Below are 11,675 nucleotides of genomic sequence, written 5' to 3'. Positions count from 1 at the left end.
GTTTCTTTTCCCCCCCCCCCCCCCCCCCTCCCCCCAGCCACTCCCCAGAGGAACTTCTCAAAAATCTTTTGCTGGCTCTGCTTTGGGGTCTCCTTCACCACCTTTGCTTCTGTTTTTTTCCTGCTCAAACTCCTGATCTATTCCCCATCTGCCTTGTTCTTGTTTTTTCCCTTTTTCTTCTTTGCCTCTTACTTTCCACACACTTCCACAGGAGAGACAGGAGCAGCACAGGCTGCATCTCCTTCACTCCCATTACCCCATTTCACCCTGAAAAGAGACTCTTGGGCAGGGGATCCTTCAGTAGCCCCCAGAGCAGAGCTCTTGCTATACGGCACTACCTGGTAGCAATGCTTTGGGCATGAACAACTCCTGCTCCCGAGTGTTAGGACCAAGCTCTGGATTGTGGTGAATCCTCTAAAAGGGGAAGAACTTGGGAATCCTAGAGAGATCTGCCCTGGAAAAGGTTCTGGCACCTGGCCTGTTTCCACTTCACAGCTCTGAGAAGAACATGGAGACCGACCACAGGGATCATATGTTCATTTTTGGGGCTTTATTAGCAAGAAAACCACTATAAAGAATGGGACGATGGGAAGGAGGGCAGGGGGAGCCGCTGGCACCTGGCGGTGCAGAGTTCTGGAGAGAGGCTGAAAAGCAAACCTTGCTGAACTGGGCTCAGGGGGTGAAGCAGCAGCAACAGCAGTTTGTAGACACCCAGTGGGCATGAGCAGGTTGGAGAAAGGGTTTATGTGGTGGTGAGGAAAGGCAAAGTCAGGGAGAAGATCAGGGACTCTTTTGTCAGCCATTAATATCCTTATTCCTGCAACTCAGGATCCTCATGTAGAAGGACCTTGGGATCAGCAAGGGGAAAAAGCTTGGAGGATGCACAAGACAGTCCCCGAGTGCCATCTGGAGCCAGTTGACTTGGGAGAGAACCGTATTGTGAGGACACTTCTACCCCAGGAGCACTGACCGCTTCCAGAGACCGTTAGGCAGTGCTGGTGTTTGGGCGGGGAAGGGGGGCTAATTGGAGCAACCACCCCAGGCCCTGCTCTTTGGGGAGCCCTGCAGAGCCAGGCAGAGTAGCCAAGGTGACTCAGCACTGCTGCTGCTGGAGGCTTCGTGTTCAGTCGCTTGGCAAGGCCCCCGCCCACCGAATCCACCACCAGCTATTCTGCATTCGGGGTGCGCAGCAGCAGGGTACCACACAGGTTGATTTATCCCAGGCTCCACACCCTGCTAGGATCATAAGGTATTTCTTCCTAGCCTTTCCTAGTCTCTTCTACCTGTCAAACTTTGCACTCCAACCTTTAGGTCCTTTGGGTTCTGCGGCGCACTTAGGGTGGCCATCATGGATGACAGTCCAGTCCCTGAGTGTATTCTGGATCCAGTTGACTTGGGAGAGAACCCCTCGGTCGTCCCGTCCTCTACTGATATGAAACCCGACATCTCTATGTCCTCTATTTTTCTCTTCAAGACAAAAATAGAGGACATAAAGGCGTCGGGTTTCATATCAATAGAGGAGGGAGGACAGAGAAGCAGCAAGATGGAATGTCCTCTATGATGGCCACCCTAGGTGCACGACATGGGCTGAGGGCAGGGTGAACTCTTCCTGCACTCTTCCCAGGATGCTGCTGCTTGCCCGAATGCATCCACTGGTGGGTGCTGAGCACATAGACGTCCCCAAACCCTTCCTGCAGTGCTGGCAGAACTATGGATGCTCCTGTGTGTGGATGCACTGGTGCTTAGCCAGGAGGGAGGAGCAAGTGAAGCTTTGCCGACACTCTGAGCACTTATGTGGCTTGTCCCTCATGTGGATGCGCTGGTGTTGGGCCAAGTGGGAGGAGCGGGCAAAGGCCTTCCCACACTCAGGGCATTGATGTTTCTTCTCCCCTGTGTGGACGTGCTGGTGAATGGCTAGGTAGCAGGAGCGGGTGAAGCTCTTCCCACACTCAGAGCACTGATGTGGCTTCTCTCCTGTGTGGATGCGCTGGTGCAGGGCTAGGTAGGAGGAGCAGGTGAAGCTCTTTTCACACTCAGGGCACTGATGTGGTTTTTCCCCTGTGTGGATGAGCTGGTGCAGGGCTAGGTAGGAGGAGCGGGTAAAGCTCTTCCCACACTCAGGGCATTGATGTGGCTTTTCCCCTGTGTGGATGCGCTGGTGCTGGACCAGGTGGGAGCAAAAGGTGAAGCTCTTCCCACACTCTGGGCACTGATATGGCTTCTCCCTTGTGTGGATGCGCTGGTGCTGGACCAGGTAGGAGGAAAGGCTGAAGCTCTTCCCACATTCTTGGCACTGATATGGCTTCTTCCCTGTGTGGATGGGCTGGTGGTTAATCAGGCTGGAGGAGTGGGCGAAACTCTTCCCACACTCAAGGCACTGATATGGCTCCTCCCCTGTGTGCATGCGTTGGTGCCGGACCAGGTCAGAAGAAAGGGTGAAGCTCTTCCCACACTCAGGGCACTGATGTGGCTTTTCCCCTGCATGGAGTAGCTGGTGCTGGCCTAGGTAGGAGGAGCGAGTGAAGCTCTTCCCACACTGAGGGCACTGATATGGCTTCTCCCCTGTGTGGATGAGCTGGTGCCGGACCAGATGGGAGGAAAGGGTGAAGCGCTTCCCACACTCTGGGCACTGATATGGCTTCTCCCCTGTGTGGATGAGCTGGTGCCGGACCAGATGGGAGGAAAGGGTGAAGCGCTTCCCACACTCTGGGCACTGATGTGGCTTTTCCCCTGCATGGATGAGCTTGTGCTGGCCCAGGTAGGAGGCTTGGGTGAAGCTCTTCACTCAGGACACTGATGTAGCTTCTCCCCTGTGTGGATGCGCTGGTGTCGGACCAGGTGGGAGGAGCGGGTGAAGCTCTTCCCACACTCAGGGCACTGATGTGGCTTCTCCCGTGTGTGGATGTGCTGGGGGTGGACTAGGCTGGAAGACTGGGTGGAGTGCTTCCCATGTGCAGAGCACCCGGGTGTCTTCTTCCCTGTGCAGATGAGCTGGTGACAGGACAGGTCTCGCCCGTTGGTGAAAATCCTCCTGCACTTTGTGCACTGGATCGTCTTCCTCTCTGCGTGGATGTGCTGGTGCTGCGATGGGCAACTGAAGGTTTCCCTGCACTCAGGGGTTGGTTGGGCCATCTCCATGAGCTTGGTTGTGAGCTCCTGCTTCCCACTAAGGGTCACCCTGTTGGCGGAGTTTAAATGAAGTCTCTCTTTCTGGTGAATCTTTCCCTTGGAGCTTTTCATCTCTCTCAGCTTCTTAAATTCTTCGCTGTAACCCTGGCTCTTACCAGGCTTCACCTCCACTCCACTCTCACACATAACTGGAGCCTGTACCTTGTTGAACAACACATTCTCCATCGGGTTTTGGGACCTGCCTGGCCTCTTATGCACACGGTCCTCTTCAGGACTTGGGGGGTCCCTCCCTCCTGATGTACTTGGGGAAGTCTGTGGCGGTTCCAGTTCTGCAGGCCCTTCTTCTGGAGGTCGCTCTTCAGCTCTGCTCAGCATCAAGGCAGCTCCTGGGTGGGGGGGAAATAAAACCTCTAGATTTTGTGTCAGGGCACAACTAAGAGCATAAATACTATTCCCAGAGTTGTGCTGGGCCTCAGATTATGGCTGGAGCTTGGTGCCTGTAGTTATTTAAGAAAATAAGCTCTTCTTTGTATCACCCCAAGTGCTGGGGATGGCAGGGGTGGGGGGAGTCCATGTGCCATCCTAATGTTCTGCACCTTGGTGCATTTCAGAGCCAGTTTCTCAGGACTTGTCACAGGTCTGAGCCCCTTCACTTCGGACCCTTGTGGGAGGAGTGCATGGGTGACGTGCATTAAGACAGTACCTGAATGACTACATGCACTAAGAGGCTGAGCATGAGATCAGAAACATCTGCTTAAAGGAAGAATGAGGCTCTCGAAGGGTTGCTCTATCCCACAGCACTGACAGGTGCAGGAGGAGATGCCAAGGACTCCACCTGACTGGGCTGATCTGCTCCAGTATCCAAAGTGCTTTAGCAAGGGTGTTCAGGGCTGATCTCCATTGCTCGCACTTGATGTCTGGCTATCCTGAGAGCAGCATCCAGGGGCAAGTGTGAACAGCCTTACGGTGGAGATCAGGAAGTTGACAGTGGACATGAATGTTTGGTGAGCACGCCCTCACCTAGGACTAGATACTTCGGGGGCACAGAGAAGCGCTGTTTCTGCTTGTTAGAACAAGCCAAAATATTGAATCCCTCGTTCCTCCGAGAAATGTTCTGGGAGGGGAGGATTTAGAGCTGGGGCTCTCCCTTCTAGAGGGAGCGGGGCGTTGCTCCCTACCTGCTTTCAGGGAAGGGGCTGATGCAGGCAATGACCTCGTGGAGCTTTCCCAGGTGTTCTGCAACTCATAGGAATCTGTAACAGGAGAAAGGCCTGGGCACTAAGGCTGTGCAAAGTTTTGGCAGCTGTTTCATTTCGGAGGTGTTTCGGGCTGTCCTGGCACCGGAAATACAAAACCTGAATCTAAATGGAAAGCTGTGAAACAGCTCCGAAATGAATTGGATGGCTCTGAAATGTTTTGGAAATGTTTCAGAGAATTTCGGAGTTTCAGAGCCGGGCTTGCAAGGAAACAAAAACGAGGTTGAGGGAGGCGGAGGGGGAGGCAAGGCATACTCCAATATTGACATCTAGCTCCTGGTTCAATTGCCCAGCTCCCTGGTCGCTTCCCCTAGCTCTCTGATCATTTCCCCAGGTGTGCCTGGGGGAGTGGGGCCTCCGGATCTGCGTGCGAGGTTTCAGGAGGCTGCCACTGCAGGCTGGGTGATCAGAGAGCTGGGCAATCTCTGAAACAGATTTGGCCGAATTGAATTGGGGCAGTGATCTGAAACACCGAACTGAATCACTGTCCCTCCAAAATGGATGAATCCGAAATGGAACAGAGCCGTTTCTCACAGCCCTACTGGGCACCAACCCGCACATGGACTCCATGCTGAGACTGAGGGTTTGTGACACTCAGGACCCCAAAAATGACAGAGGGAGATTCTGGTGCAAACCATAAGGTACATAGTTCCCCCACCCAACAACAAGCTTGTGAATCCCACCCGCCCCATGGACCCATTTCATGCAGCCTGAGACCTTGATTAAACACTTCCTGGGATTACCTTACCAGAGAAAAACAGGGAGAGCCCAGCCTGCCTCCTGTCCAACAAAAATGGCTACACAGAGCTTCAGCCAAACATGCTAATTTCCATGGGTGACCACAAATCATATCATGCCCTGGCAGGGGGTGTTATGGAGACTGGAGTCAGGTGGAGGGGACCGCAACAACTCACCTGCCAAGATGTCTTCATACCTTGAGCTTTCCCCATGGTCCTCATCCTTAGAAACCCAGAGCTCCACAGATCCCTGCTTGATGCAGCGGACTAAGTCAGGTGTGAGACCTTGATACCCTGTTTGGGGCAGTAGTTAAAGAGTGTTTGTGACTGCGTACAGGATGGAAAAGAATCACACGGGATTTGGGGATTGGAAGGAAAAACCTTCAATAGGCGACGGTCCTTGATACCCAGGTGGTGGAGGGACAGCGTAACAGGGAGTCTATGGCTCCTGTTGCTCTCAGAGGGAGAACAGCAGTTAACAGCACTCAGGCAGCCTAATAAAGGTGGCTGGCAAGGGAATGGGCAGCCAAACTGCCTATTGCTGTGCTAGTTGCACAGCAGTAGTATGATAGGATAAAGTCTATTGAAGCAATAAAGCCATAAAGACAGGAGTCAGGGCAGCAACAGGCAGCCCATTAGGAGGAGTGAGAGACAGCTGGGCCAGGGCTAGGAAGACACCTGCCCAGAAATGGGCAGATCCTGAGAGAGCTATGAGCTGGGGCCTGAGCTAGGGCAGGCACTATGGCTCTGCAAGCTGCAGGAGAAGGAGCTCCAGGACAGGGAGGCTACAGGGGACTGCCTGGCTGACAGGACAGGCCTGAGTCTTGCAAACTAGATGCCTCCAGCCTACAGGGATGTAAGGCCTATTATGGGGGGCATCATGCTGGTTCAGCCAGGGAGTGGATTTTTATGTTCAGACCCAGCGTAGGGACAATATTCTGTTGCAGCCAGAGGGCCTGTGTATTGTGTTGTGGTTTGCACTGGGTTTGGGACTAGTAAGGGGAAATTAGGAGGGCCCAGTGTTGCCCGATTGGCGCACAAGTGTTTTGGAGAACCCTGCCCGGGGCTGGGACCCAAGAGACACAAGAGGTTCCTGCCAGGCAGAATAAGACTAGAGGAGACAGAGACTGGAGCACCGTGCTCATCAGGTGCAAAAGTACAACCCAAGTGGGGTGAGGACCAGGGCCAGGGGCCCGTAGCTCAAGGCGGGCAACCACAGAGTGAAAGAGGCAAGAACCAAGGTCATAAACCTGCAGCCTGTGAGGGACAAACACTGGGGCCAGGGCCCCAGAGCGAGAGGCAAGTGGCAGAAGCCCAAGGGACTGACTTGTTAGGGTTGGAACCGAGTAGCCGGATCCAGCATGGTGGGCCTAGGCTGCAAGGGACCAGCCAGAGGAAGAAGCAGAGCGTGTGAAGGCCAAGGCCCTGAGAGGTGTGCGGAGGCCTGGAATGGTTGGATATTGGCTCGAGGACAAAGTGTCACACCTAACTGAGACTCTGTAACACCTTTGAGGCACGGGCACATCTCTAAGGGAAGTTCAGAGGTCGTGATTAGCTCATAAGGCAAAAGGTGTCCTGGGGGACTTATGTGGGCTAGGGGGACAAACTAAATTCAAGGAATTCAATGGGGTCTAAGGGGATCTGCTGGCAAGAGACCAGTGTGGAGACCCTCTAGGGCCCTGGGGCAGCCTCCCTTCCAAACTGTACTAAGAACATCAAGACGTGGCAGGTTTGAGTGAAGAGTTAACTAATTAGCTCCACAGTAAATTAACTGCCATAAGATATTAGCACTATCCCTGACAGTATTATCTTAGGGCAGGGTAAGTGACTACACTGAAATGCACATGCCGACAGAACAGGGCATGAGGCATGAGGGTGCTAAAGTGCAGGGGCTGCCTGCCGCCTAGCCAAATGGCTTTGCCAGTTCTTCAGACTCGCACCCCACCCAGCCCCTCTGCCACCTAATGCTGCCATGCAGGGCCCAGGATTGACCCCCTAGAGAAGGAGTTGAGAAAATGCTTAGTTCATCTGTTGTAGCAGCAGAGGCTGATAAGACTTCCATGAATTTCTGCTAGATGGTAACCAAGGGAGAAGAGAAAGGATTTAGATAGCACTAAACTCAGCATCCTAGAGTTGCTAGATGTGGTTGGATAGGATACACTAGGCAAGAGTGGGGGGAAATCAGAATAAATCTCCAAGGAATTCTTGGAAAATGCCCTGGTTAGTGAATTTGTATGCCCAATGAATTGGAGAAGATAGGAACATGCTGGGAAGCAAAAGGATCATCTTACCATGAACCCACTGAATATGGAAGCACCAGGAGTTAAATGGATGAGGAAGACTCAGGTGAGGGTGGCCGGATTAAATGAAGTAGGATATATAATAAAGAAATGCGAGAAAGGCCTCATCACTGACAGAGCAAATGGGAAGGAAGAGGATTTAAACAGCTACCCAGAAGTCCAGGAGGATCAGACTGTTGAACAACAGGAAGACAACGATCAAATTCAGAGCTCACAGTTCCAGAGAGAAGCAGTGAACAGAGCTTTACCCAGAGAAATGAGGGCTTGGTAATTCTTCAGCATCTGGTCCCGGTAAAGCTCCTTGTCCTCATCTCCCAGCAGCTCCCACTCCTTCCGCGTGAAATACACTGCCACGTCCTCAAAGGCCTCCCGGAGCTGAAGTCACAAGCATTACACCATCAGCATCTTCTTTTTTGGCTGCCTCCAGCCCCCACAGCCCTGATCTGTACTTACTCTGGGATACAAAGATTTGGGTCTTAGCTATGTTATTTAGGGATGCTAAATTCCCAGTTATTCAACTGACATGTCGTGTGGACATAGCTCTGTGGACACAGGAGTTAATATGTCTGCTTCAGCCCATCTCACTGTGGGAGATATTGAAGCTACTTTTTCTTGGCAGAAGGTAGCGTAGGTGCATAGGCCCTTAAGTCTCCCCGGGGAAGCTGGTTTCATGGCAGTGACTGGTATAAGACTGGTATAAGGGGACTGGGACTGGTATTCATTCGACTTTCTTAAGAGGTTGTGTACACGTGGGTTTCCTTTATCTTTATACACAGCTACTTCAGAAATGGAGACTCCCTCTACATACTTACAAATGGCAATGCCACGGGCACACGCATGATCCCCACAATATGTCAATATATGCATGACAAACCTATAGTCCGTTTCCTCCCTAGCTGAGCAAATGCAGGCAAGAGGAAAAGGCGGCTTTCTGCTACAATGCCATGGGCACACACATGTTCTCTACTATATGCCAATATGTCCACGACTCCCCTTCATATATCTAAGGTACATGAAGGGCGGTATCAACATACAGACAGGTGGGATAGAAACCCTAAAGAAATCTCAACAGGAGTTTAACAATCTCCAACTCTCCATCAAATTAACTCTGCAACGGTCCACTCAGCAAATTCATTTCCTAAACAAAATGGTGCATGTTTGAAATGGCAACATTGTGTTCGAAACCCACCCACCCACTACTACAGCTAGCTTTCACCCTGAGCAAACCACTAGATCCATCATCCACAGCCAAACTCGACATTACAACATTATCTCCTTCAATGGCTCCCACCCACCAGGATGCACACCTGAAGGATCTGGAGCAAGGATTGCTACAATTACAATAAAACCCCAAAAGTCTGGTCACTGCAAGCAGCAAAGCCAGACTCAGACCGTGCTCCACCCTGCTACCATACCAACCAGAGGAGAAGGAACACAGACTCCACTGCCTGTCTCCTACAGCCCCCAGCTTGAAAACCCTGGACACATCAGTAACGACTGCCACCTCCTCCTGGAAAAGGAGGACTGTCCCAACGTAGCCACGCTGGACAAACCTGTCCTGCTTTACAGGCAGCCCCCTAAACTCAAACAATGTCTTTCAAGCCACAGGCAACCTAACTCCCATTCTCACCACCGCACTGAGCTTTGCAATGGACCCAGATGGAGAAAGCACTCTCTCCTCAATTTATAGGACATCATCACTGAGCAAGATAATATGGATTATAGCATCTAAGGTTCATACACATTCATCTCTTCCATTCGCAGTTAGGTTCTTTACTTGTTTCCCTTTATCAGCACTGTTCCTGCTCCAACCTTTCTCCCTTCCCCATGTCCTTTCCCCTCTTTAGCATACAAAACACTCTCTCTATCTGATTCTGTCCTTTGCATATCTTCTCACTGTCTCATGAAATGAGTTGGGCTCACAACATCCTATTCTATGCATCTCTGATTCAGTTAGTTTGTAAGGTGCAAATCCATCCTTCCTTCTGTCTCGCTTCTGACTAACAGAGATGTCTAGAAGCCAGGTGTGCTGTTCACTCCTACTAAACTGCCGGTTGCAGCCTCTGTCACCAGTGAAGCTTCCTGTTGTCACTGTTAAGGTCCCTCCATTCACTACATTTTCCCCATGCCACTGACTCGGTCTGGTCTCCTGAAGTCTCCCTTTATGCTCCACAGTCCGAACCATGTTCAGGGAAACATGCTGGGGTCAGCAACAGAGACCAAAGCCCTGTGCTCCCTGGGGCTGGCTGGGTATCCCCAAGTACCCAGTGGGGCTCTTCCTTGGTTCTTCCAGTCTTAAAAGCTTTCTTTCTCAGCACTTGCTCTTCCAGTCTTTAAAGCTTCTGTCTGAGCACTCCTCAGAAGCACCCTAAGGAGTGTTTCCAGAGGAGGGAGCTCTGGCTCCACGGATCCTGACCCAGCCTTCCAGTGTCAGCACCCCCGGCTACCTGCACTGGGGAGCCAGCTCCAGCTAATGCCAGGTTGGTGCGGTTGCAGTCTCTGTCACCAGCAGCGTCCTCTTGTCACTGTTCAGCTCTCTCCATTCACTAAATTTTCCCCATGCCACTGACTCGGTGTGGTCTCTGCCTGAGCTGCAGTCCCAGCCCTGACTGAAGCTGGGGCCCTGCTCACCTCCTGCTTTGGAGCACTGACTCGGTCTGGTCTCTGCCCGAGCTGCAGGCCCAGACCTGACTGAAGCTGGGGCCCTGCTTACCTCCTGCTTTGGAGGCCTGTCATGCCCCACGTGCAGTTGGCCTGGATCAGGTGTCAGGGAGCCGCCTTCCCCCAGTCTCCCTGGGGGAGTCCCCTGTAGTTCCAGGTTTCCAGGCCCTTCCTCACGAGGCTCCTCCTCAGCTCTGCTCGGGGTCCCTGCACCTGCTGAGTGGGGAAGAGAATGCACAAGTTAGCCCGGGTGCAGCCAGCACGGGGAAAACCCTGCTGTTCACCTGTACCTGCCTGGGAATAAGGCAGCCAGAGGCCTAAAGGGAGGGGGAAGGCAAATACAAGGTCTGTCTGCTCCAATGTGTGTGAAAGGCTTCCAGGGGCACTGGGAAAATGCAAAAACCCAGCCTCTTGGAGCACTGACCCCATGAAAATGTTCTGGCTAAGATTTTCCTTTGATGGATGATGCCTCCTGCTACTAGAAAAGTGACCCCTCCCAGGTCTCCTCTCTTTTCAGGGGATCTGCAGCAGGACACAGGCCTGGGCTAAGTGTACCAGCCAAACCTCACTGGGGAAAGTCGTGTCCCCGACACGTGCACCAGCCCTGTTTTGGGCACAGAGGGTCACCGGGGCATGAAAAAGGGCTGAGCAGACCCCTGACTGTTAGGACACCCATTACACCATTGATGTGACCACTGCAGCACCACGGGGATCACCCAAGGTCAGGGATCTTTCTGCTGGGTGCTGCACACATGCAGTGAGAAAGCTCGGGGCCCGCAGCCCGGTGCTGCCCAGCCACGGAGGTCAGAGCCCTGTCCCACCCCAGCCGCGTGGTCACAAATGCTGTGGCCTCTCACGGCCTCTCAGGGACAGAGATTTGAGCCTCTCGCCCCAAATGCAGGACAGTCACTCAGGCCCCCAGACCCAGGCCCTGCCCTGCATCCAGTGCTTTACCTGGGTCCTGCTGGGGCAGGAGCTCCTTCCTGGGGACCCAAAGGGGCTCGTCCTGAGGCTCTGCGGTTTCATCCTGTCCTGCATCCTTCAAGGGCTGTGGCCATGCCAGGCAGGATCTGAGATGTTCCCACAATGCCCCAGTGGGCACCATCTTGTCCAATGACATATCTGTCATATTGAATGTAATAGGTTTGAATAGTTTGAACAGGATTAACATAAACTCGACCCTTAACGAATAATGGTATGAATAATGTCAGGTACATAATATGGGGAATTAGTTTCACCCATTGGACGGCACCCCAAACACCCTAACAGGGGTACAGCAGAGATTAAGGAATGATTGTTTGTTTATCAGCACTCCTGAACAAATAATTTGCAAAAGGATGTCGCTAGAGATAGCAGCAAATGTACTGAAAACCCCAGGAGTAAAAGCATGGTTACTGCCGCTGGTGGGGCAGACACCCTGGGAGGAACCTGACCAAATAGGAACCATAGTGCAGGAGGACGAAATCAAGAAAAAGCCCAAATTAATAATAGAGAACACCATGTGCACACTCCTTACCATCCACAATCTAATGAGGTTGTGGAAGGACACGTTGGTATTTTGAAGACACAACTGAGAACAAATTTAAAATCAA

The 11,675-nt window shown here is 52.4% G+C and overlaps 1 pseudogene; it reads right to left on the bottom strand.

Annotated features, from left to right (window-relative positions):
* Positions 1–528: 528 nt before the first annotated feature.
* LOC102369487 lies at positions 529–11,227 on the bottom strand (annotated as a pseudogene).
* Positions 11,228–11,675: the final 448 nt, after the last annotated feature.

Source organism: Alligator sinensis, unplaced genomic scaffold (genome assembly GCF_000455745.1).
Source record: "Alligator sinensis unplaced genomic scaffold, ASM45574v1 scaffold1329_1, whole genome shotgun sequence".
Taxonomy (NCBI): Eukaryota; Metazoa; Chordata; order Crocodylia; family Alligatoridae; genus Alligator; species Alligator sinensis.
This window is presented reverse-complemented; position numbering and strand designations above follow the sequence as displayed.